This window comes from Hyperoodon ampullatus, assembly GCF_949752795.1.
Source record: "Hyperoodon ampullatus genome assembly, chromosome: X".
Taxonomy (NCBI): Eukaryota; Metazoa; Chordata; class Mammalia; order Artiodactyla; family Ziphiidae; genus Hyperoodon; species Hyperoodon ampullatus.
This window is the reverse complement of record NC_136913.1, coordinates 140,306,740-140,331,494: the sequence shown is the minus strand read 5'-3', so window position 1 is coordinate 140,331,494 and position 24,755 is coordinate 140,306,740.

The window sequence follows — 24,755 nt, the reverse complement described above, 5'->3', positions numbered from 1 at the left end:
TGAAAAGGGTCATGGAACATTTTGATGACAGTGGTTATGGAACATTGTGATGTCAGGGGTCTTGGAGCATTGTGATGAAAAGGGTGATGGAGCAATCTGATGACAGAGGATATGGAACATTTTGATGTCAGGGGTCACGGAGCATTGTGATGATATGGCATGTGGCATTGTGATGATAGAGGTCATGGAAAATTGTGATGACAGTGGTGAGGGAGTATTGTGATGACTACTGATGGAACATTGTGATATCAGTGGTGAGAAAGCATTTTGATGAGAAGTGCATGGAGCATTGTGATGACAATGTTTATGGAGCATTGTGATGACAAGGTTTTTGGAGCATTGTGATGACAAGGCTGTGGAGCATTGTGTTGACAATTGCATGGCGCATTTTGATGACATGGGTCATGGAGCATTGTGCTGAGAAGCGCATGGAGCATTGTGATGACAAGGGTCATGGAGCATTTTGCTGACAAATTCATGGAACCTTGTGATGACAACGGTCACAGAGCATTGTGCTGAAAAGTTCATGGAGCATTGTGGTGACAATGGTCACAGAGCCTTTTGATGACGAGGTTAAGTACCATTGTGATGACAAAGGTCATGAAGCATTGTTATGACTGGAGTTACGGAACATTGTGATGACAAGGGTATGGAGCATTCTGATGACAGGGGCATTGTGCATTGGTCTGACAAGTTTCATTGTTTATTGTGATGACAGTGGGCAAGGCGCATTCTGATGAGAAGAGCATGGAGCATTTTGATGAGAAGGTCATGGAGTACTGTGAAGACAGGGGTCTGGGGGCATGTGATGACATATGTCATGGTCCATTGTGATGACAATGGCATGGAGTATTGTGTTGCCAAGTGTCATGGAGGAATGTGATGACAAAGTTAATGGAGCATTGTGATGACAGGGGTTTGGAGCATTGTGATGGCAAGGGTCATGGAGCATTTTGATGACAAGGGCATGGAGGTTTGTGATGACAAGGGCCATTGAGAATTTTGATGACAAGTTCCTGAAGCATTGTGATGAAAAGCACATGGAGCTTGCTATGACAGGGGTCATGGAGCATTGCGATGACAAGTGCATGGAGAACTGTGATGACAAGAGCATGTAACATTGTGATGAGAAGTGTCATGGAGCTTTGTGATGACAAGGACGTGGAGAATTGTGATGACATGGGACATGGAGCATTGTGATGACCAGGGCATGGAGCATTGTGATGTCAGGACCGTGGAGCATTGTGATGAGAAGATCATGGATAATTGTGATGACGAGCGTCATGGAACACTGTAATGACAAGGGGCATGGAACATTGTGAATCCAGGGTTCCTGGAGCATTGTGATGACAAGGGAATGGAGCATTTTCATGAGAAGGCCATGGAGCATTCTGATGACATGCGTCATGAATCATTGTGATGACAAGGGCATGGAGCATTGTGATTACAGAGGTCTTGGAGCACTATGATGACAAGGGTCATGGAGCTTTGGATGACAAGGCCGTGGAACATTGTGATGGCAGGGTTCATGGAGCATTGTTATGACAGGGGTAATGGAGCATTGTGATGACATGTGCATGGAACATTGGTCTGAAAATTTCATGGATTATTGTGATGAGATTCGGCATGGAGCATTGTGATGACTAGGGCACGGAACACTTCATACATGTGTCATGGAGGATTGTAATGACAAGCGCATGGAGCATTGTGATGAGAAGAGTATAGAGCATTGTGATGACAAGCGTCATGGAGCATTGTGCTGACAAAGGCATGGAGCATAGTGAAGACATGGGTAAAAGAGCATTGTGATGAAATTTTCATGGAGCATTGTGGTGACAAATTTCACAGAGCCCTTTGATTAAGTGGGCATGGACCAGTGTGATGACAAGGTACTGGAGCATTGTAATGAGAGGACCATGGAGCCTTTTGGTGACAATTCTAATGGAGCATTCTGATGAAAAGGGGCATGGAGCATTGTGATTACAGGGGTATTGGATCCTTGTGATGACAAGACCGTTGAACATTGTGATGGCAGGGTTCATGGAGCATGGTTATGACATGGGCAATGGAGGATTGTGATGACAAGGGCATCGAGCATTCGTCTGAAAACTTTCATGGATTACTGTGATGAGAGTGGGCATAGAGCATTGTGATGACAAGGGCACGGAACACTGTGATACATGGATCATGGATGTTTGTAATGACAAGGGCATGGGACAATGTGATGAGAGGCTTCATGGAGCATTGTGATGACAAGGGCATGGAGCATTGTGATGACAAGGGTCATGGAGCATTTTGAATACAAATTCCCATATCATTGTGTTTTCAGGGGTCATGGAGCTCCGTGATGACAGTGGTCATGGAGCATTGTGATGACAGGGTCATGGAGCATTGTGATAAGAAGGTCATGGAGCATTGGTCTGAAAATGTTCATGGAGTATTGTGATTACAGGGTAAGGGGCACTGTGATGACAAGGTCCTGGGGCATTGTGATGAGAAAACCATGGAGCCTTGTGATGACAAGTCTCATGGAGCATTCTGATGAAAATGTGCATGGAGCATTGTGATTACAGGGGTCATGAAACATTGTGATGAAAATGGCATGTAGCATTGTGATGCCAAGGGTCATGCAGTTTGTGATGACAAAGTTCATGGGGCATTTTGATGACAAGGTCGTGGTGCATTGTGATGAGAAGTGCAGGGAGCATTTTGATGACACGGTCATGGAGCAATTTGATGAAAAGTATCATGGAATATTTTGATGTCAGTGCTTATGGAACATTGTGATGTCAGGGGTCATGGAGGATTGTGATGAAAAGGGTCATGGAGCATTTTGATGACAGGGGTTATGGGACATTGTGATGTCAGGGTTCATGGAGCATTGTGAGGATAAGGTCATGTAGCATTGTCATGACACGGATCATGGAACATTGTGATGACAGGGGGGAGAGAGCATTTTAATGAGAAGTGCATGGAGCATTGTGATGACAAGGTTTTTGGAGCACTGTAATGACAAGAATGTGGAGCACTGTGATGACAAGCGCATGGCGCATTGTGACGACATGGGTTGTGGAGCATTGTGCTCACAAGCGCATGGAGCATTGTGATGACAACGGTCATGGAGCATTGTGCTGACAAAGGCATGGAGCATGGTGATGACAAGGATCACAGAACATTGTGATGAAAAGTTCATGGAGCATTGTGGTTAGAAAGGTCACAGAGCCCTGTGTGACGAGGACATGGACCATTGTGATGACAAATGTCATGAAGCCTTGTGATGACTGGAGTAACAGAACATTGAGATGACAGGGGTCTTGGAGCACTGTGATGACAAGGACATGGAGCAATGTGATGAGAAGGCCATGGAGCATTCTGATGACATGCATCATGGAGATTTGTGATTAAAGGTCATGGAGCATTGTGATTACAGGGGTCTTGGAGCATTGTGAAGAAAATGGTATGGATCATTGTGATGAAAAAGGCATGGAGCCTTGTCATGACAGGGTTCAAGGAGCATACTGATGACAAGTGTCAGGGAGCATTGTGATGACAAGTGTATTGAGCGTTGTGATGACAAAGGTCATGGAGCACTGTGATGAGAAGACCATGGATAATTGTGATGATGAGCGTCATGGTGCATTGTGATGACAGTGGTTATGGAACATTGTGATCACAAGGGTTTGGTGCATTTTGATGACAGAGGTCATGGAGCATATTTATTTCATTGTGATGACAATAGCATGAAGCAATATGATGATGGACATGGTGCATTGTGAGGACAGGGTCATGGAGCAATTTGATGAAAAGGGTCATGGAACATTTTGATGACAGTGGTTATGGAACATTGTGATGTCAGGGGTCTTGGAGCATTGTGATGAAAAGGGTGATGGAGCATTCTGATGACAGAGGATATGGAACATTTTGATGTCAGGGGTCATGGAGCATTGTGATGATATGGCATGTGGCATTGTGATGACAGAGGTCATGGAAAATTGTGATGACAGTGGTGAGGGAGTATTGTGATGACTACTGATGGAACATTGTGATATCAGTGGTGAGAAAGCATTTTGATGAGAAGTGCATGGAGCATTGTGATGACAAGGTTTATGGAGCATTGTGATGACAAGGTTTATGGAGCATTGTGATGACAAGGCTGTGGAGCATTGTGTTCACAATTGCATAGCACATTTTGATGACATGGGTCATGTAGCATTGTGCTGAGAAGCGCATGGAGCATTGTGATGACAAGGGTCATGGAGCATTGTGCTGACAAATTCATGGAACCTTGTGATGACAACGGTCACAGAGCATTGTGCTGAAAAGTTCATGGAGCATTATGGTGACAATGGTCACAGAGCCTTGTGATGATGAGGTTAAGTACCATTGTGATGACAAAGGTCATGAAGCATTGTGATGACTGGAGTTACAGAACAACGTGATGACAAGGGTATGGAGCATTGTGATGACAGGGGCATGGCGCATTGGTCTGACAAGTTTCATTGTTTATTGTGATGACAGTAGGCAAGGCGCATTCTGATGAGAAGAGCATGGAGCATTTTGATGAGAAGGTCATGGAGTACTGTGAAGACAGGGGTCTGGGGGCATGTGATGACATATGTCATGGTCCATTGTGATGACAATGGCATGGAGTATTGTGTTGCCAAGTGTCATGGAGGAATGTGATGACAAAGTTAATGGAGCATTGTGATGACAGGGGTTTGGAGCATTGTGATGGCAAGGGTCATGGAGCATTTTGATGACAAGGGCATGGAGGATTGTGATGACAAGGGCCATTGAGGATTTTGATGACAAGTTCCTGAAGCATTGTGATGAAAAGCACATGGAGCTTGCTATGACAGGGGTCATGGAGCATTGCGATGACAAGTGCATGGAGAACTGTGATGACAAGAGCATGTAACATTGTGATGAGAAGTGTCTTGGAGCATCGTGATGGTAAGACCGTGGAGCATTGTGATGAGAAGACCATGGATAATTTTGATGACGAGCGTCATGGAGCACTGTAATGACAAGGGGCATGGAGCATTGTGATGACAGGTGTCATGGAGCATTGTGGTGACAGGGATCATGGAGCATTGTGATGACAAGGGTCATGGAGCATTCTGATGACAAGCTTGTGGAGTATTGTGATGACAATGTCATGGAGCATTGTGAGGAAAAGGGCATGGAGCATTGTGATGAAAAAGGCATGGAGCCTTTTCATGACAGGGTTCAAGGAGCATTCTGACGAAGAGTGTCAGGGAGCATTGTGATGACAAGTGTATTGAGCATTGTGATGACAAAGTTCATGGAGCATTTTGATGACAAGGGCATGGAGTATTGTGATGACAGGCATCATGGAGCGTTGTGATGACAATTGTTATGGAACATTGTGATCACAAGAGTTTGGAGCATTGTGATGACACAGGTCATGGATCATTTTGATTTCAAGAATCACGGAGCATTGTGATGACAAGGGCATGAAACAATGTGATCCCAAGGTTCATGGAGGATTGTGATGACAGTGGTAAAGGAGAATTGTGATGACAATTGCATGGAGCATTGTGATGACAAAGTCATGTAGCATTTTGCTGACAAATGCATGGAGAATTGTGATGACAAGTGTCATGGAGCTCTGTGACGACAAGCGTCAAGGAGCATTTTGATTACAGGGGTCATGGAGCATTGGGATGACAAGCACATGGAACATTCTGATGACAAGTGGCATGGATCATTTTGATGACTGTGGTCATGTAGCATTGTGATGACATGGGTCATGGAGCTTTTTGATGAGAAGGTCATGGAGCATTCGGCTGAAATTATTCATGGAGTACTGTGATGACAGGGGTAATGGAGCATTGTCATGAGAAGGGAATGGAGCAATGTGATGAGAAGGTCCTGGAGCATTGTGATGAGAGGGCCATGGAGCCTTGTGATGACAAGGGTCATGCAGCATACTGATGAAATGGTGCATGGAGCATTGAGACTGCAGGGGTTTTGAAGCATTGTGATGACAAGAGCATGGAGTACTGTGATGAGAAAGCAATGGAGCATTCTGATGACATGCGTCATGGTGCTTCGTGATGGCAAGGAGATGGAGCATTGTGATTACAGGGGTCTTGGAGCATTGTGATGAAAAGGGAATGGATCATTGTGATGAAAAATGCATGGAGCCTTGTCATGACATGGTTCAAGGAGCATACTGATGACAACTGTCAGGGAGCATTGTGATGATAAGTGTATTGAGCATTGTGATGACAAAGATCATGGAGCATTGTGATGAGAAATCCATGGATAATTGTGATGACCAGCCTCATGGAGCATTGTGATGACAAGTTGTTATGGAACATTGTGATCAGAAGGGTTTGGTGCATTGTGATGACAGTGATCATTGAGCGTTTTGATTTCATTGTGATAACAATAGCATGAAATATTATGGTGATGGACACGGTGCATTGTGATGACAGGGTTCATGGAGCATTGAGATGAAAAGGGGCATGGAGCATTGTGATTACAGGGCTGTTGGAGCATTGTGATGACAAGGGCATGGAGCATGGTGATGAGAAGGCCATGGAGCATTCTGATGACATGCGTCATGGAGCTTTGTGATGACAAGTGCATGGAGCATTGTGATTACAGGGGTCTTGGAGCATTGTGATGACAAGGGTCATGGAGGCTTGTGATGACAAGGCCGTGGAACCTTGTGATGGCAGGGGTCATGGATCATTGTTATGACAGGGGTAATGGAGCTTTGTGATGACAAATGTCTTGGGGCATTTTGATGACAAACGCGTGGTGCATTGTGATGACAAATGTCATGGAGCATTTTGATGACAAGGGCGTTGTGCATTGTGATGAGAATTTCAGGGAGCATTGTGATGAGAGGGTCTTGGAGCAAATTGATGAAAAGTTTCATGGAACATTTTGATAAGAGGGGTTATGGAACATTGTGATGACAAGGGCATGGAGTATTGTGATGAGGAGGCAAAGGAGCATTCTGATGACATGCGTCATGGAGCTTTGTGATGAGAAGGACATGGGGCATTGTGATTACAGGGGTCATAGAGCATTGCGATGACAAGTGCATGGAGAATTGTGATGAAAATATCATGTAACATTGTGATAAGAAGTGTCAAGGAGCATTGTGATGACAAGGACTTGGAGTATTGTGATGACATGGGACATGGAGCATTCTGATGACCAGGGCATGGAGCATTGTGATGGCAAGACCGTGGAGCATTGTGATGAGAAGATCACGGATAATTATGATGACGAGCGTCATGGAGCCCTGTAATGACAAGGGGCATGGAGCATTGTGATTACAGGGTTCTGGAAGCATTGTGATGACAAGGGCATGGAGCATTGTAATGAGAAGGCCTCGGAGAGTTCTGAAGACATGCGTCATGAATTTTTGTGACGACATGGTCATGGAAAATTGTGATTACAGGGGTCTTGGAGCATTGTGATGACAAGGGTCATGGAGCCTTGGATGCCAAGGCAGTGGAACATTGTGATGGCAGGGGTCATGGAGCATTGTTATGACAGGGGTAATGGAGCATTGTGATGACAAGGGCATGGAACATTGGTCTGAAAATTTCATGGATTATTGTGATGAGATTCGGCATGGAACATTGTGATGACTAGGGCACGGAACACTGTGATACTTGTGTCATGGAGGATTGTAATGACAAGGGCATGGAGCATTGTGATGAGAAGAGTATCGAGCTTTGTGATGACAAGTGTCATGGAGCATTGTGGTGACAAGGGCATGGAGCGATATGATGAGAGGTTTCATGTAGCATTGTGATGAAATGGCATGGAGCATTGTGATGCAAAGGGTCATGGAGCTTTGTGATGACAAAGGTCATGGAGCATTTTGATGACAAGGTCGTGGTGCATTATGATGACAAGGACATGGAGCACTGTGATTACAGGGGACTTGGAGCATTGTGATGAAAAGGGAATGGATCATTCTGATGAAAAATGCATGGAGCCTTGTCATGACAGGGTTCAAGTAGCATACTGATGACAACTGTCAGGGAGCATTGTGATGATAAGTGTATTGAGCATAGTAATGACAAAGATCATTGAGCATTGTGATGAGAAGACCATGGATAATTGTGATGACCAGCATCATGGGGCATTGTGATGACAAGTGTTATGGAACATTGTGATCAGAAGGGTTTGGTGCATTGTGATGACAGAGGTCATTGAGCATTTTGATTTCATTGTGATGACAATAGCATGAAATATTATGGTGCTGGGCACGGTGCATTGTGATGACAGAGTTCAGGGAGCATTGAGATGAAAAGGGGCATGGAGCATTGTGATTACAGTGGTGTTGGATCATTGTGATGACAAGGGCATGGAGCATTGTGATGAGAAGGTCATGGAGCATTCTGATGACATGCGTCATGGAGCTTTGTGCTGAAAAGGGCATGGAGAATTGTGATTACAGGGATCATGGAATATTGTGATGACAGGGGTGAGGGAGTATTGTGATGACTAGAGATGGAACATTGTGATATCAGTGGTGAGAAGGCATTTTGAGGAGAAGTGCATGGAGCATTGTGATGACAAGTTTTATGGAGCATTTTGATGACAAGGATGTGGAGCATTGTGATGACAAGTGCATGGTGCATTGTGCTGATATGCGCATCGAGCATTGTGATGACAAGTGTCATGGAGCATTGTGCTGACAAAAACATGGAGCTTTGTGATGACAAGGGTCACAGAGCATGGTGATAAAAATTTCATGGAGCATTGTGGTGACAAAGGTCACAAAGCTTTGTGTGATGAGGTCATGGACCATTGTGATGACAAATGTCATGAAGCATTGTGATGACTGGGGTCACGGAGCATTGTGATAACAGGGGTCTTGGAGCATTGTGATGAAAAGGGAATGGATCATTGTGATGAAAAAGGCATGGAGCCTTGTCATGACAGTGTTCAAGGAGCATACTGATGACAAGGGTCAGCGAGTATTGTGATGCCAAGTGTATTGAGCATTGTGGTGACAAAGGTCATGGTGCATTGTGATGAGAAGACCTTGCATAATTGTGATGACGAGCGTCATGGGGCATGTGATGACAAGTGTTATGGAACATTGTGATCAGAAGGGTTTGGAGCATTGTGATGACAGAGGACTTGGAGCATTTTGATTTCATTGTGATGACAATAGCATGAATCATTATGATGATGGGCATGGTGCATTGTGATGACAGTGTTCATGGAGCATTGAGATGAAAAGTGGCATGGAGAATTGTGATTACAGAGGTCTTGGAGCATTGTGATGACAAGGGTCATGGAGCCTTGTGATGACAAGGCCGTGGAACACTGTGATAGCAGGGGTCATGGAGCATTGTTATGACAGGTGTAATGGAGCATTGTGATGACAAGGGCATGGAGTAATGTGATGAGAGATATTATTGAGCATTGTGATGAAAATTGCATGGAGCATTGTGATGCCAAGGGTCATGGAGCTTTGTGATGACAAATGTCATGGGGCATTTTGATGACAAGGGCATGGTGCATTGTGATGAGAAGGTCAGGGGGCATTGTGATGACAGGGACATGGAGCAATTTGAATAAAAGTGTCATGGAATATTTTGATGACAGGGGTTATGGAACATTGTGATGTCAGGGGTCATGAAGCATTGTGATGAAATTGGTCATGGAGCATTTTGTGACAGGGGTTATGGAATATTTTGATGTCAGTGGTCATGGAGCATTGTGATGATAAGGGCATGTAGCACTGTGATGACAGTGGTCATGGAACATTGTGATGACAGGGGTAAGCGGGTATTGTGATGACTAGTGATGGAAAATTTTGATATATGTATTGAGAGAACATTTTGATGAGAAGTGCATGGGGCATTGTGATGACAAGTTTTATGGAGCATAGCGATGAAAAGGATGTGCAGCTTTGTGATGAAAAGAGCATGGCACATTGTGATGACATGTGTCATGGAGCATTGTGCTGACAAGCGCATGGTGCATTTTGATGACAAGTGTCATGGAGCACTGTGCTGACAAAGGAATGGAGCATTGTGATGACAAGGGACACAGAGCACTGTGATGAAAATTTCATGGAGCATTGTGGTGACAAAGATCACAGAGCCTTGTGTAACGAGGGCATGGACCATTGTGAGGACATAGGTCATGAATATTTGTGATGACTGGAGTCAGGGTGCATTGTGATGAAAGCGGTGATGGAGCATTTTGATGACAAGGGCATGGAGCAATGTGATGACAGGGGCATGGATCATTGGTCTGACAAGTTTCATGGATTATTGTGATGACAGTCGGCATGGAACATTGAGATGACAAGGGCATGGAGCATAGTGGTGACAAATGTCACAGAGCCTTGTGTGACGAGGGCATGGACCATTGTGAGGAGAATGGTCATGAAGCATTGTGATGACTGGAGTCACGGAGCATTGTGATGACAGGGGTCATGGAGCATTTTGATGACAAGGGCATGGAGCATTGAGATGAAAGTGGCATGGAACTTTGGTCTGAAATGTTTCATGGATTATAGTGATGACAGTGGGCATGGCACATTGTGATGACAATGGCATGGAACATTGTGATGACAAGGTCATGGATTATTGTGAAGACAGGTGTCAGGGAACATTGTGATGACATATATCATTGTCCATTGTGATGACAATGGCATGGAGCATTGTGATACCAAGTGTCATGGAGGATCGTGATGACAAAGGTAATGAAGCATTTTGATGACAAGAGCTTGGAACATTGCGATGACAAGGGTCATGGTGCATTGTGATGATAAGGGCATGGAGCATTCTAATGAAAAGGTACATGGAGCATTGAGATTACAGGGGTTTTGAAGCAATGTGATTACAAGGGCATGTAGCATTGTGATGAGAAGGTTTATGGAGCATTTTGATGACAAGGTTTTGGAGCATTGTGATGACAAGTGCATGGTTCATTGTGATGACATGGGTTATGGAGCATTGTGCTGACACACGCATCGAGCATTGTGATGACAAGGGTCATGGAGCATTGTGCTGACAAAGGCATGGAGGTTTGTGATGACAAGGGTCACAGAGCATTGTGGTAAAAATTTCATGGAGCATTGTGGTGACAAATGTCACAGAGCTTTGTGTGATGAGGTCATGGACCACTGTGATGACAAATGTCACGAAGCATTGTGATGACTGGAGTCACGGAGCATTGTGAATAACAGGGGTCTTGGAGCATTGTGATGAAAAGGGAATGGATCACTGTGATGAAAAAGGTTTGGAGCCTTCTCATGACAGTGTTCAAGGAGCATACTGATGACAAGTGTCAGCGAGCATTGTGATGCCAAGTGTATTGAGCATTGTGGTGACAAATGTCATGGAGCATTGTGATGAGAAGACCTTGCATTTTTGTGATGACGAGCGTCATGGGGCATGTGATGACAAGTGTTATGGAACATTGTGATCAGAAGGGTTTGGAGCATTGTGATGACAGAGGACATGGAGCATTTTGTTTTCATTGTGATGACAATAGCAAGAATCATTATGATGATGGGCATGGTGAATTGTGATGACATTGTTCATGGAGCATTGAGATGAAAAGTGGCATGGAGAATTGTGATTACAGAGGTCTTGGAGCATTGTGATGACAAGGGTCATGGAGCCTTGTGAGGACAAGGCCGTGGAACATTGTGATGGCAGGGGTCATGGAGCATTGTTATGACAGGTGTAATGGAGCATTGTGATGACAAGGGCATGGAGCAATGTGATGAGAGATTTCATTGAGCATTGTGATGACAATGGCATGGAGCATTGAGATGCCAATGGTCATGGAGCTTTGTGATGACAATTGTCATGGGGCATTTTGATGACAAGGGGGTGGTGCATTGTGATGAGAAGTGTAGGGAGCATTGTGATGACAGGGTCATAGAGCAATTTGAATAAAAGTGTCATGGAATATTTTGATGACAGGGGTTATTGAACATTGTGATGTCAAGGGTCATGAAGCATTGTGATGAAATGGGTCATGGAGCATTATGTGACAGGGGTTATGGAAAGTTGTGATGTCAGTGGTCATGGAGCATTGTGATGATAAGGGCATGGAGCACTGTGATGACAGTGGTCATGGAATATTGTGATGACAGGGGTGAGCGAGTATTGTGATGACTAGTGATGGAACATTGTGATATATGTGGTGAGAGAGCATTTTGATGAGAAGTGCATGGAGCATTGTGATGACAAGTTTTATGGAGCATAGCGATGAAAAGTATGTGGAGCATTGTGATGAAAAGAGCATGGCACATTGTGATGACATGTGTCATGGAGCATTGTGCTGACATGCGCATGGAGCATTTTGATGACAAGTGTCATGGAGCATTGTGCTGTCAAAGGCATGGAGCATTGTGATGACAAGGGACACAGAGCACTGTGATGAAAATTTCATGCAGCATTGTGGTGACAAAGATCACAGAGCCTTGTGTGACGAGGGCATGGACTACTGTGAGGACAAAGGTAATGAAATTTTGTGATGACTGGAATCACGGTGCATTGTGATGACAGGGGTCATGGAGCATTGTAATGACAAGGGCATGGAGCAATGTGATGACAGGGGCATGGAACATTGGTCTGACATGTTTCATGGATTATTGGGATGACAGTGGGCATGGCACATTGTGATGACAAGGGCATGGAGCATTGTGGTGACAAAGGTCACAGAGCCTTGTGTGACGAGGGCATGGACCATTGTGAGGACAAAGGTCATGAAGCATTGCGATGAGTGGAGTCACGGAGCATTGTGATGACAGTGGTCGTGGATCATTGTGCTGACAAGCACATGGAGCATTTTGATGACAAGTGTCATGGAGCATTGTGCTGACAAAGGCATGGAGCATTTTGATGACAAGGGACACAGAGCATTGTGATGAAATATTTATGGATCATTGTGGTTAAATAGATCACAGAGCCTTGTGTGACGAGGGCATGGACCATAGTGATGAGATAGGTCATGAAGCATTGTGATGACTGTAATCAAGGAGCATTGTGATGAAAGGGGTCATGGAGCATTGTGATGACAAGGGCATGGAGCAATGTGAAGACAGGGGCAAGGAACATTGGTCTGACAAGTTTCATGGATTATTGTGATGACAGTGGGCATGGAACATTGTGATGACAAGGGCATGGAGCATTGTGGTGACAAAGGCATGGAGCAATTTCATGACAAGGGACACAGAGCATTGTGATGAAATATTCATGGAGCATTGTGGTGTAAAAGATCACAGATCCTTGTTTGAAGAGGACATGGACCACTGTGATGACAAAGGTCATGAAGCATTGTGATGACTGGAGTCACGGACCATTGTGATGACAGGGGTCATGGAGCATTGCTCTGAGAAGATTATGGATTATTGTGATGAGAGTGGGCATGGCGCATTGTGATGACAAGGGCATGGAACATTGTGATGAAAAGGTCATGGAGTATTGTGGAGACAGGTGTCAGGGAGCATTGTGATGACATATGTCATTGTCCATTGTGATGACAATGTTATGGAGCATTGTGATACCAAGTTTCATGGAGGATTGTGATGACAAAGGTAATGGAGCATTTTGATGACAAGGGCTTGGAACATTGTGATGACTAGGTTCATGGAGCATTGTGATGACAAGGGCATGGAGAATTGTGATGAAAAGTTCCATTGAGAATTTTGATGACAACGTCGTGAAGCATTGTGATGACAAGCGCATGGAGCTTTCTATGACAGTGGTCATAGAGCATTGCGATGACAAGTGCATGGAGAATTGTGATGACAAGATCATGTAACATTGTGATGAGAAGTGTCACGAAGCATTGTGATGACAAGGACGTGGAGAATTGTAATGACTTGGGACATGGAGCATTGTGATGAACAGGGCATGGAGAATTGTGATAGCATACCGTGGAGCACTGTGATGAAAAGACCATGGATAATTATGATGAAGAGCATCATGGATCACTGTAATGACAAGGGGCATGTAGCATTGTGATGACAGGTGTCATGGAGCATTGTGATGAGAGGGGTCATGGAGCATTGTGATGACAAGGGTAATGGAGCATTGTGATGAGAAGGTCATGGAGCATTGGCCTGAAAATGTTCATGGAGTATTGTGATGACAGTGGACAAGGAGCATTGTGATGACAAGGTCCTGGAGCAGTGTGATGAGAAGACCATGGAGCCTTGTGATGACAAGTCTAATGGAGCATTCTGATGAATAGGGTCATGGAGCATTGTGATTACAGGGGTCTTGGAGCATTTTGATGACAAGATCATGGAGCATAGTGATGAGAAGGCCCTGGAACATTCTGATGACATGTGTCATGGATCTTTGTGATGACAGGGGCATGGAGCATTGTGATTACAGGGGTCTTGGAGCATTGTGATGACAAGGGTCATGGAGCCTTGGATGCCAAGGCGGTGGAACATTGTGATGGCAGGGGTCATGGAGCATTGTTATGACAGGGTTAATGGAGCATTTTGATGACAAGGGCATGGAACATTGGTCTGAAAATTTCATGGATTATTGTGATGAGATTCGGCATGGAACATTGTGATGACTAGGGCACGGAACACTGTGATACATGTGTCATGGAGGATTGTAATGACAAGGGCATGGAGCATTGTGATGAGAAGAATATCGAGCATAGTGGTGACAAGTGCCATGGAGCATTGTGGTGACAAGGGCATGGAGCAATGTGATGACAGGGGCATGGAAAATTGGTCTGACAACTTTCATGGATTATTGTGATGACATGGGCATGGAACATTGAGATGACAAGGGAATGGAGCATTGTCGTGACAAAGGTCACAGAGCCGTGTATGACGAGTGCATGGACCATTTTGAGGACAAAGGTCATGAAGCATGTGATGACTGGAGTCACAGAGCATTGTGATAACAGGTGTCAGGGAGCATTGTGATGACAAGGGCATGGAGCATTGTGGTGACAAATGTCACAGAGCCTTGTGTGACGAGGGCCTGGACCATTGTGAGGACAAAAGTCATGAAGCATTGTGATGACTGGAGTCACGGAGCATTGTGATGACAGGGGTCATGGAGCATTGTGATGACAAGGGCATGGAGCATTGTGATGACAGGGGCATGGAACAGTGGTCTGACATGTTTCATGGATTATTGTGATGACAGTGGGCATTGCGCATTGTGAGGACAAGGGCATGGAGTATTGTGAAGACAGGTGTCAGGGAGCATTGTGATGACATATTTCATTGTCCATTGTGATGACAATGGCATGGAGCATTGTGATACCAAGTTTCATGGAGGATTGTGATGACAAAGGTAATGGAGCATTTTGATGACAAGGGCTTGTAACAGTGCGATGACAAGGGTCATGGAGCACTGTGATGACAAGGGCATGGAGCATTCTGATGAAAAGTTGCATGGAGAATTGAGATTACAGGGGTTTTGGAGCAATGTGATGACAAGGGCATGGAGCATTGTGATGAGAAGGCAATGGAGAATTCTGATGACATGTGTCATGGAGCTTTGTGATGACAAGGACATGGAGCATTGTGATAACAGGGGTCTTGGAGCATTGTGATGAAAAGGGAATGGATCATTGTGATGAAAAATGCATGGAGCCTTGTCATGACAGGTTTCAAGGAGCATACTGATGACAACTGTCAGGGAGCATTGTGATGAAAAGTGTATTGAGCATTGTGATGACAAACATCATGGGGCATTGTGATGAGAAGACCATGGATAATTGTGATGACCAGCCTCATGGGGCATTGTGATGACAAGTGTTATGGAACATTGTGATCAGAAGGGTTTGGTGCATTGTGATGACAGAGGTCACTGAGCATTTTGATTTCATTGTGATGACAATAGCATGAAATATTATGGTGATGGGCACGGTGCATTGTGATGACAGGGTTCATGGAGCATTGAGATGAAAACGGGCATGGAGATTTGTGATTACAGGGGTGTTGGAGCATTGTGATGACAAGGGTATGGAGCATTGTGGTGAGAAGGCCATGGAGCATTCTGATGACATGCGTCATGGAGATTAGTGATGACAAGGGCATGGAGAATTGTGATTACAGGGGTCATGGAATATTGTGATGACAGGGGTGAGGGAGTATTGTGATGACTATTGATGGAACATTGTGATATCAGCGGTGAGAAAGCATTTTGAGGAGAAGTGCATGGAGCATTGTGATGACAAGGTTTATGGAACATTTTGATGACAAGGATGTGGAGCATTGTGATGACAAGTGCATGGTGCATTGTGATGACATGGGTTATGGAGCATTGTGCTGACACACGCATCGAGCATTGTGATGACAATGGTCATGGAGCATTGTGCTGACAAAGGCATGGAGCTTTGTGATGACAAGGGTCACAGAGCATTGTGATAAAAATTTCATGGAGCATTGTGGTGACAAAGGTCACAGAGCTTTGTGTGACGAGGTCATGGACCATTGTGATGACAAATGTCATGAAGCATTGTGATGACTGGAATCACCGAGCATTGTGAATAACAGGGGTATTGGAGCATTGTGATGAAAATGGAATGGATGATTGTGATGAAAAAGGCATGTGGCCTTGTCATGACAGTGTTCAAGGAGCATACTGATGACAAGTGTCAGCAAGCATTGTGATGCCAAGTATATTGAGCTTTGTGGTGACAAAGGTCATGGAGCATTGTGATGAGAAGACCTTGCATCACTGTAATGACGAGCGTCATGGGGCATGTGATGACAAGTGTTATGGAACATTGTGATCAGAAGGGTTTGGAGCATTGTGATGACAGAGGACATGGAGCATTTTGATTTCATTGTGATGAAAATAGCATGAATCATTATGATGATGGGCATGGTGCATTGTGATGACAGTGTTCATGGAGCATTGAGATGAAAAGTGGCATGGAGAATTGTGATTACAGGGGTATTGGAGCATTGTGATGACAAGGGTCATGGAAACTTGTGTTGACATGGCCGTGGAACATTGTGAAGACAGGGGTCTTGGAGCATTTTTATGACAGGTGTAATGGAGCATTGTGATGACAAGGGCATGGAGCAATGTGATGAGAGATTTCATTGAGCATTGTGATGACAATGGCATGGAGCATTGTGATGCAAAGGGTCATGGAGCTTTGTGATGACAAAGGTCATGGAGCCTTTTGATGACAAGGTCGTGGTGCATTGTGATGAGAAGGGCAGGGAGCATTGTGATGCCAGGGTCATGGAGCAAATTGATGAAAATTGTCATGGAACATTTTGATGACAGGGGTTATGGAACATTGCGATGTCAGGGGTCATGGATAATTTTGATGAAAAAGTGCATGGAGCACTGAGATTACAGGGATTCTGAAGCAATGTGATTACAAGGGCATGGAGCATTGTGATGAGAAGGCAATGGAGCATTCTGATGACATGCGTCATGGAGCTTTGTGATGACAAGGACATGGAGCATTGTGATTACAGGGGTCTTGGAGCATTGTGATGAAAAGGGAATGGATCATTGTGATGAAAAATGCATGGATCCTTGTCATGACAGCGTTCAAGGAGCATAGTGATGACAACTGTCAGGGAGCATTGTGATGATAAGTGTATTGAGCATTGTGATGACAAAGATCATGGAGCATTGAGATGAAAAGGGGCATGGAGCACTGTGATTACAGGGGTGTTGGAGCATTGAGATGACAAGGGCATGGAACATTGTGATGAGAAGTCCATGGAGCATTCTGATGACATGCGTCATGGAGCTTTGTGATGAAAAGGTCATGGAGAATTGTGATTACAGGGGTCATGGAATATTGTGATGACAGGGGTGAGGGAGTATTGTGATGACTAGTATGGAACATTGTGGTATCAGTGGAGAGAAGGCATTTTGAGGATAAGTGCATGGAGCATTGTAATGACAAGGTTTATGGAGAATTTTGATGACAAGGATGTGGAGCATTGTGATGACAAGTACATGGTGCATTGTGATGACATGGGTTATGGAGCATTGTGCTGATACGCGCATCGAGCATTGTGATTACAAGGGTCATGGAGCATTGTGCTGACAAAGTCATGGAGCTTTGTGATGAGAAGAGTCAGAGAGCATTGTGATAAAAATTTCATGGAGCATTGTGGTGACAAAGTTCACAGAGCTTTGTGTGATGAGGTCATGGACCATTGTGATGACAAATGTCATGAAGCATTGTGATGACTGGAGCCACGGAGCATTGTGATAACAGGGGTCTTTGAGCATTGTGATGAAAAGGGAATGGATCACTGTGATGAAAAAGGCATGTAGCCTTGTCATGACAGTGTTCAAGGAGCATACTGATGACAAGTGTCAGCGAGCATTGTGATGCCAAATGTATAGAGCATTGTGGTGACACAGGTCATGGAGCATTGTGATGAAAAGACCTTGCATAATTGTGATGACGAGCGTCATGGGGCATGTGATGACAAGTGTTATGGAAGATTGTGATCAGAAGGGATTGGAGCATTGTGATGACAGAGGACATGGAGCATTTTGATTTCATTGTGATGACAATAGCATGAATCATTATGATGATGGGCATGGTGCATTGTGATGACAGTGTTCATGGAGAATTGAGATGAAAAGCGGCATGGAGAATTGTGATTACAGAGGTCTTGGAGCATTGTGAGGACAAGGGTCATGGAGCCTTGTGATGACAAGGCCGTTGAACATTATGATGGCAGGGGTCATGGAGCATTGTTATGACAGGTGTAATGGAGCATTGTGATGACAAGGGCATGGAGCAATGTGATGAGAGATTTCATTGAGCATTGTGATGACAATGGCATGGAGCATTGTCATGCCAAGGGTCATGGAGCTTTGTGATGACAAATGTCCTGGGGCATTTTGATGACAAGGGCGTGGTGCATTGTGATGAGAATGGCAGGGAGCATTGTGATGACAGGGTCATGGAGCAATTTGAATAAAAGTGTCATGGAATATTTTGATGACAGGGGTTATGGAACATTGTGATGTCAGGGGTCATGAAGCATTGTGATGAAATGCGTCATGGAGCATTTTGTGACAGGGGTTATGGAACATTGTGATGTCAGGGGTCATGGAGCATTGTGATGATAAGTGCATGGAGCACTGTGATGACAGAGGTCATGGAACATTGTGATGACAGGTGTGAGGGAGTATTGTGATGGCTAGTGATGGAACATTGTGATATATGTGGTGAGAGAGCATTTTGATGAGAATTTCGTGGATTATTGTGATGACAAGTTTTATGGAGCATAGCGATGAAAAGGATGTGGAGCATTGTGATGACAAGAGCATGGCACATTGCGATGACATGTGTCATGGAGCATTGTGCTGACAAGCGCATGGAGCATTTTGATGACAAGTGTCATGGAGCATTTTGCTGACAAAGTCATGGAGCATTGTGATGACAAGGGACACAGAGCATTGTGATGAAAATATCTTGGAGCTTGGTGGTGACAAAGATCACAGAGCCTTGTGTGACGGGGGCATGGACCACTGTGACGACAAAAGTCATGAATCTTTTTGATGACTGGAGTCACAGTGCATTGTGATGACAGGGGTCATGGAGGATTGTGATGACAAGGGCATGGAGCAATGTGATGACAGGGGCATGGAACATTGGTCTGAGAAGTTTCATGGGTTATTGTGATGACAGTGGGCATGGAGCATTGAGATGACAAGGGCATGGAGCATTGTGGTGACAAAGGACATGGAGCATTTTTATTTCATTGTGATGACAATAGCATGAATCATTATGATGATGGGCATGGTGCATTGTGATGACAGTGTTCATTGAGCATTGAGATGAAAAGTGGCATGGAGAATTGTGATTACAGAGGTCTTGGAGCATTGAGATGTCAAGGGTCATGGAGCCTTGTGTTGACAAGGCCGTGGAACATTGTGAAGGCAGGGGTCATGGAGCACTGTTATGACAGGTGTAATGGAGCATTGTGATGACAAGGGCATGGAGCAATGTGATGAGAGATTTCATTGAGCATTGTGATGACAATGGCATGGAGCATTGTGATGCAAAGGGTCATGGAGCTTTGTGATGAAAAAGGTCATGGGGCATTTTGATGACAAGATCGTGGTGCATTGTGATGAGAAGGGCAGGGAGCATTGTGATGACAGGGTCATGGAGCAAATTGATGAAAAGTGTCATGGAACATTTTGATGACAGGTGTTATGGAACATTGCTATGTCAGGGGTCATGGAGCATTTTGATGAAAAGGGTCATGGAGCATTTTGATGAAAAGGTGCATGGAGCATTGAGATTACAGGTGTTTTGAAGCAATGTGATTACAAGGGCATGGAGCATTGTGATGAGAAGGCAATGGAGCATTCTGATGACATTCGTCATGGAGCTTTGTGATGACAAGGATATGGAGCATTGTGATTACAGGGGTCTTGGAGCATTGTGATGAAAAGGGAATGGATTATTGTGATGAAAAATGCATGCATCCTTGTCATGACAGGGTTAAAGGAGCATACTGATGACAACTGTCAGGGAGCATTGTGGTGATATGTGTATTGAGCATTGTGATGACGAAGATCATGGAGCATTGTGATGAAAATTTCATGGAGCTTGGTGGTGACAAAGATCACAGAGCCTTGTGTGACGAGGGGATGGACCATCGTGAGGACAAAGGTCATGAAGCATTGTGATGACTGGAGTCACAGAGCATTGTGATGACAGGGGTCATGGAGCATTGTGATGACAAGGGCATGGAGCATTGTGATGACAGGGGCATGGAACTTTGGTCTGACAAGTTTCATGGATTATTGTGATGACAGTGGGCGTGGCGCATTGTGATGACAAGGGCATGGAACATTGTGATGACAAGGTCATGGAGTATTGTGAAGACAGGTGTCAGGGAGCATTGTGATGACATATGCAATGGTCCATTGTGATGACAATGGCATGGAGCATTGTGATACCAAGTGTCATGGAGGATTGTGATGACAAAGGTAATGGAGCATTTTGATGACAAGGGCTTGGAACATTGCGATGACAAGGGTCATGGAGCATTGTGATGACTAGGGCATGGAGCATTCTGATGAAAAGTTGCACGTAGCATGGAGATTACAGTGGTTTTGAAGCAATGAGATTACAAGGGCATGGAGCATTGTGATGAGAAGGCAATGGATCATTCTGATGACATGCGTCAAGGAGCTTTGTCATGACAAGTACATGGAGCATTGGTATTACAGAGGTCTTGGAGCATTGTGATGAAAAGGGAAGGGATCATTGTGATGAAAAATGCATGGAGCCTTGTCATGACAGGGTTCAAGGAGCATACTGATGACAACTGTCAGGGAGCATGGTGATGATAAGTGTATTGAGCATTGTGATGACAAAGATCATGGAGCATTGTGATGAGAAGACCATGGATAATTTTTATGACCAGCGTCATGGGGCATTGTGATGACAAGTGTAATGGAACATTGTGATCAGAAGGGTTTGGTGCATTGTGATGACAGAGGTCATTGAGCATTTTGATTTCATTGTGATGACAATAGCATTAAATATTATGGTGATGGGCACGGTGCATTGGGTTGACAGGGTTCATGGAGCATTGAGATGTAAAGGGGCATGGAGCATTGTGATTACAGGGGTGTTGGAGCATTGTGATGACAAGGGCATGGAGCATTGTGATGAGAAGGCCATGGAGCATTCTGATGACATGCGTCATGGAGCTTTGTGATGACAAGGGCATGGAGAATTGTGATTACAGGGGTCATGGAATATTGTGGAGACAGTGGTGAGGGAGTATTGTGATGACTAGTGATGGAACATTGTGATATCAGTGGTGAGAAAGCATTTTGAGGAGAAGTGCATGGAGCATTGTGATGACAAGGTTTTTGGAGCATTTTGATGACAAGTGCATGGTGCATTGTGATGACATGGGTTATGGAGGATTGTGCTGACACGCGCATCGAGCATTGTGATGACAAGGGTCATGGAGCATTGTTCTGACAAAGGCATGGAGCTTTGTGATGAGAAGAGTCACAGAGCATTGTGATAAAAATTTCATGGAGCATTGTGGTGACAAAGGTCACAGAGCTTTGTATGACGAGGTCATGGATCATTGTGATGACAAATGTCATGAAGCATTGTGATGACTGGAGTCACGGAGCATTGTGATAACATGGGTCTTGGAGCATTGTGATGAAAAGGGAATGGATGATTGTGATGAAAAAGGCATGGGTTCTTGTCATGACAATGTTCAAGGAGCATACTGATGACAAGTGTCAGCGAGCATTGTGATGCCAAGTGTATTGAGCATTGTGTTGACAAAGGTCATGGAGCATTGTGATGAGAAGACCTTGCATAATTGTGATGACGAGCGTCATGGGGCATGTGATGACAAGTGTTATGGAACATTGTGATCAGAAAGGTTTGGAGCATTGTGATGACAGAGGACATGGAGCATTTTGTTTTCATTGTGAGGACAATAGCATGAATCATTATGACGATGGGAATGGTGCATTGTGATGACAGTGTTCGTGGAGCATTGAGATGAAAAGTGGCATGGAGAATTGTGATTAGTGAGGTCTTGGAGCATTGTGAAGACAAGGGTCATGGAGCCTTGTGATGACAAGGCCGTGGAACACTGTGATGGCAGGGGTCATGGAGCATTGTTATGACAGGTGTAATGGAGCATTGTGATGACAAGGGCATGGAGCAATGTGATGAGAGATTTCATTGAGCATTGTGATGACAATGGCATGGAGCATTGTGATACCAAGGGTTATGGAGCTTTGTGATGACAAATGTCATTGGGCATTTTGATGACAAGGGCGTGGTGCATTGTGATGAGAAGGGCAGTGAGCACTGTGATGACAGGTTCAGGGAGCAATTTGAATAAAAGTGTCATGGAATATTTGGATGACAGGGGTTATGGAACATTGTGATGTCAGGGGTCATGGAGCATTGTGACGACAAGGGAATGGAGCAACGTGATGACAGGGGCATGGAACATTGGTCTGACAAGTTTCATGGATTATTGTGATGACAGTGGGCATGGAGCATTGAGATGACAAGGGCAGGGAGCATTGTGGTGACAAAGGTCACAGAGCCTTGTGTGACGAGGGCATGGACCATTGTGAGGAAAAAGGTCATGAAGCATTGTGATGACTGTAGTCACGGAGCATTGTGATGACAGGGGTCATGGAGCATTGTGATGAAAAGGGGCATGGAATATTGTGATTACAGGGGTGTTGGAGCATTGTGATGACAAGGGCATGGAGCATTGTGATGAAACGCCCATGGATAATTGTAATGACCAGCGTCATGGGGAATTGTGATGACAAGTGTTATGGAACATTGTGATCACAAGGGTTTGGAGCATTGTGATGACAGAGGTCATGGAGCATTTTGATTTCACTGTGATGAAAATAGCATGAAGCATTATGATGATGGGCATGGTGCATTGTGATGACAGGGTTCATGGAGCATTGAGATGAATAGGGGCATGGAGCATTGTGATTACAGGGGTGTTGGAGCATTGTGATGACAAGGGCATGGAGCATTGTGTTGAGAAGGCCATGGAGCATTCTGATGACATGCATCATGGAGCTTTGTGATGACAAAGAAATGGAGCGTTGTGATTAGAGGGGTCTTGGAGCATTGTGATGACAAGGGTCATGGAGGCTTGTGATGACAAGGCCATGGAACCTTGTGATGGTAAGTGTCATGGAGCATTATTATGACAGTGGTAATGGAGCATTGTGATGACAAGGACGTGGAGTACTGGTCTGAAATGTTTCATGGATTATTGTGATGAGAGTGGGCATGGAGCATTGTGATGACAAGGGCACGGAACACTATGATACATAGGTCATGGAGGATTGTAATGATAAGGGCATGGAGCATTGTGATGAGAAGGGTATTGAGCATTGTGATGACAAGCGTCATGGAGCTTTGTGATGAAAAATGTCATGGAGCATTTTGATGACAAGGCCGTGGTGCATTGTGATGAGAAGTGCAGGGAGCATTGTGATGACAGGGTCATGGAGCAATTTGATGAAAAGTTTCATGGAACATTTTGATGAGAGGGGTTATGGAAAATTGTGATGTCAGGTGTCATGGAGCATTGTGGTGAAAAGGGTCATGGAGCAGTTTTTGACAGGGATTATTGAACATTCTGATGTCAGGGGGCATGGAGCATTGTGATGAAACGGGTCATTGAGCATTTTGATGACAGGTGTCATGGAACATTGTGATGATAAGGGCATATAGCATTTTGATGACAGGGGTCATGGAACATTGTGATGACAGGGGTGAGGGAGTATTGTGGTGACTAGTGATGGAATACTGTGATATCATTGGTGAGAGAGCATTTTGATGAGAAGTGTATGGAGCATTGTGATGACAAGGTTTATGGAGCATTTTGATGACAAGGATGTGGAGCATTGTGATGACAAGCACATGGCGCATTGTGATGACATGGGTTATGAAGCATTGTGCTGACAAGTGCATGGAACATTGTGATGACAAGGGTCAATGAGCATTGTGCTGACAAACGCATGGAGCATTGTGATGACAAGGGTGACAGAGCTTTGTGATGAAAAGTCCATGGAGCACTGTGGTGACAAATGTCACAGAGCCTTCTGTGACGAGGTCATGGACCATTGTGATGACAAATGTCATGAAGCACTGCGATAACTGTAGTCACGGAGCATTTTGATTACAGGATTCTTAGAGCATTGTGATGCCAAGGGCATGCATCATTGTGATGAGAAGGCCATGGAGCATTCTGA